Raw genomic sequence first — 3666 nt, forward strand, 5'->3', positions numbered from 1 at the left:
ACACACACACACACACACACACACACACACAATAGTACAAATATTCTTGGATTGCAATAAAAACAATGAGAAACAAAACACGACAACAAAACAAACAAAATAATGTATCATACTAAGTAGGTCCTCTCACAGAAAAAGAGGACATTGTCAAAACAGCTTAAATTTAAAAAAGGGAAATGAAGCCTCGACATTTCCCAACTTCCCTTTGTTAGTTTTCAATCAGAAACTAAGTCAGTCTACTCAGAGTGTATTCCCGTTTACGGCTGTTGTACAAATAGCACAGAAATGAGTAAAAAGAATTCTTCTACGTCTTCTTCATCTCTGCTGTTCCAGCCTGAGGGAGTAGCCGTCTCATCCTGGCCCTAACTGGTGAGTGAGCGTGTTGATCCGATAAAGAAATGATATCTGTTATCTCGCTGTGAACATGAGGTCCTCTGACACTGTGCTGAAGATGGACCGAGCTGTGGGAGAAATACAATGCCAACACTGTTCTCATATCAAACTTTAAAAATATAAAACCACACATAACCTTTTGTACCATTGAAGTTTGCCGCTGTCTTTCAGGACATCATTTTCTTTAGACAGTAACATGTAATCTTTAGAATTGTTTAGTGAACAATATATAAAGGCATTTCTATTTTCTAACAACAACATTATGTTCTGGATTTCAACTGATACAAACAGACCTTGCTAATGACAAGTATCTTGTTCAGGATGGTAACAAAATACAGTTTGCACTTGAGGGCGGCAAAACATCTGATAACAGCCAAACGTACTTATTCAAACCCAAACACCATCCTTTTTTTAAACCTAACCAATTTTGTTTCCATTCTTAGTGTTAACGCACGGCGGCCGACAGGGGCAGACATACTGTAACTTACTGAAACACACGCAAAAGGACAAAACACAAGCTAATTAAGGAAAGATCTTCATTAATTTGACAACGGTGCACACTTTTCTGAGATTGAACGTACCCCTGCTCTCTCTCTCTCATTGGGGTTAAAAATCAAGCTGTTTCCCTTAGCGCTCACCCTAGAAGCTCGGAGAACTTCCGTTGTGTAATCTGGATGCAGCGTTTTTTTGTTGCATTTGTCTTCGGGGAATTGCTTTACTATTTGCATCGTTTCTCTTTTCTGAGTTTGTGTGCTTTTCTTATACTTTTGGCATGTTTGCTAAATGCTGCTCATGTATTGTCAAAATTAAATTAATGAAGTGTGTTTCATTAAGATGTTGAGATGTTGAGATGTTGGGGGCTTAAAACACTATCAAGCGCCACAGTGCATGTCAATGCAAATGTTCTCAGCATCTTTTTAATTATACCACCTGGGGGAGCCAAAGCAAAACAAAAACAGCAGATATTCTACACTCAGCATCTTCTGTTACAGTAACTATCTCTTTAACTTTTCATAGTAGCAGTCAGGCAATAAAGTGCATGGAGAAACTTACTTGTAGTGATAAAAAAAACAATCAGGTAACAAAGTGAAGCCCTAAGTGTCCAACTTGCACCTTAGACTGACCAGGCCTTTATTATTTAAGACTAATCCCTAAAGAAAAGGTATGTTTAGGTGTTCTGTCCCTAAAAGGACAGTCTTGGATTGGAAGTCAAGTCTAAATGTAAATGTAAATGTATTTTATTTATATAGCACCTTACATCGACCGATAGGTGAACCAAAGTGCTTCACAACAGATAAAACCACAGATTTAAAACATCACACCACTAACAAAGATACAATAATGAATGAGAAAAGTAAGAAAAAGATAAAAAAAATAAAATCAATATAAATGTGCCATCACATTACTATTGGTACAAGTCTATTGGGTTAAGGTTGGTGTTAGGGGTTACCTTATTGGCTGCTGTAATCATTCCTCCTCTCCACACTTCTATGAAGTGATCCCTATTTACCACTATCCTTGTTTTGTGCAACAACAAAAAAATGCATTTTAAGGTTCCGCTGAACTCAATATGAGGCTTCAGCAGTCTGACTTAAATGGATCAAGTTGAATTCTTTCAAAGTCTTGCCTCCCTCTGTGGCAGAGGAATGCTTCCTGGTAGTCTGCATCCATCTGTTCTAGTTCCTCATTCTTGAAAAGTCCAACAACATTTCTTTATGCAAATGCATGATTTGCTCAAGATATTTCATCAGCAACCAACCATGTGTACTCTTCTGGCCAGGAAATAGTCCCACAACTTGTATTTTTTAGTCTTAGTTTTTTTGTACTGATTAAACAAATGTATAGCATGTCAATAAATAGGCAGATTTTTTTACCTTTGGACAAAGCTAGCTGTTTACCCCAGTCTTTATGCCAAGCTATGCTAACTATCTTTATCATATTTATCATACAGATGAGAGTGGTATTAATCTTCTCACTGTCAACTATTGGCAAGATAGCAAATAAGGGAATTTGTATACAGTATAGTTAATAGACTAAAAATTGAGCTATCCTTTAAGTTTGCAAAGTAAGGGAACAAGGACACATGAAAGGAAGGGTCCTTAAGCTTGTAATGTGTGTTTTAATGATTCCTTAAGGGTGTTTTAGGCCCTAGTTTGGGAAAACACATTACTGTCACTTCTCACAGATGATGAAGGATAGTAACAAGATGACAAGAAGCAACATACCAAAACTTAGAGTTTCTCCTCTAATCTTAAAGTGATGAATGCAAAGTGAGCATGAACAGTAGTCAAAAGGGAATGAAAAAAAGAACTAACCATAAAAGAGGTTTCCACCCTGTTCTTTCACACTTCTTCTTTAAACACAGGACTGATGTCACTGTGCTAGTACAGGGGAACCACATTAACCGCAGGTTTTGTTACGTCACTTCACAAGCTGACGGGAGATGGACTTGCTTTTGATGGGAAGCCAAAGCCTTCAGTTAAGTCTGACGTGAAAACGACCGACAGATTATCTTGAATATTTGTGATGTAAAACAACAGGGGAATGACTTGTGACTGAAAGACACTGGAGAGGTAGGCTCTTGTGTATATTATCTTTGGTTAAGAGACATTTATTGATGTAGATCATGTTTTTTTTCAGTATGATGAATGAATGAGTTGCTGAAGGGGACTGACGCTGTGGCAATGAGGATGATGAGAATGAAAAAGCGAGTTTTATTTGTTCAAGAGGCGGTTTTAGTGCATGTGTTTGATGATGACGTCTTTAATGATGAGCTTTTGGAAACATTTAAATAAATAAAAGTGTTTTACACAAAGTTCAACACTCAAGGTCCTCTTGCTAGCAGTTTTTTAAGCTTTCCTCTCACCGTCTGCCAAGGAAATATGACAATGACAGCAATGCTAGATGTTTGAGTTGTAAAATTGTCACTATGGTTACAAACTTATTTAGCCAAATCTTAAAAATGCCGGTGAACTAAGAGTTCCATCCTAGTTAAAATTTCCAACCATCCTACTTAAATACTAACAAATGAAAGTAGTTTGGCATGAAGTTCTTCACATGGTGTCGTTGTTAAAACAAGGGATTTATAATGCTCACTGGTAAGCGATGACACCCTGCCGTACAAACACTTTTTATACAAAAATATATTTAACAAGAGAGAGAAAGGCAGGTGTGTGGGGTTTGAAATGTGGGACGGTGAGAGAAGGTGGAGGGAGTGATCAACAGAAGGAAACTGTGTGGGGGAGTGAGAGAGAGAGAGAGAGAGAGAGAGAG

At 37.6% G+C, this 3666-nt stretch overlaps 1 protein-coding gene across 1 annotated transcript in view; it reads left to right on the forward strand.

Moving 5' to 3' along the window:
• Nucleotides 1–2680: 2680 nt before the first annotated feature.
• Nucleotides 2681–3666, forward strand: part of LOC116700980 (interleukin-21 receptor) — a gene marked incomplete at its 3' end in the record, with an annotated part of 64157 nt that continues 63171 nt past the window's right edge. Inside the window, 1 exon segment of the mRNA XM_032534501.1 lies at nt 2681–2966.

Source organism: Etheostoma spectabile, chromosome 2, assembly GCF_008692095.1.
Source record: "Etheostoma spectabile isolate EspeVRDwgs_2016 chromosome 2, UIUC_Espe_1.0, whole genome shotgun sequence".
Taxonomy (NCBI): Eukaryota; Metazoa; Chordata; class Actinopteri; order Perciformes; family Percidae; genus Etheostoma; species Etheostoma spectabile.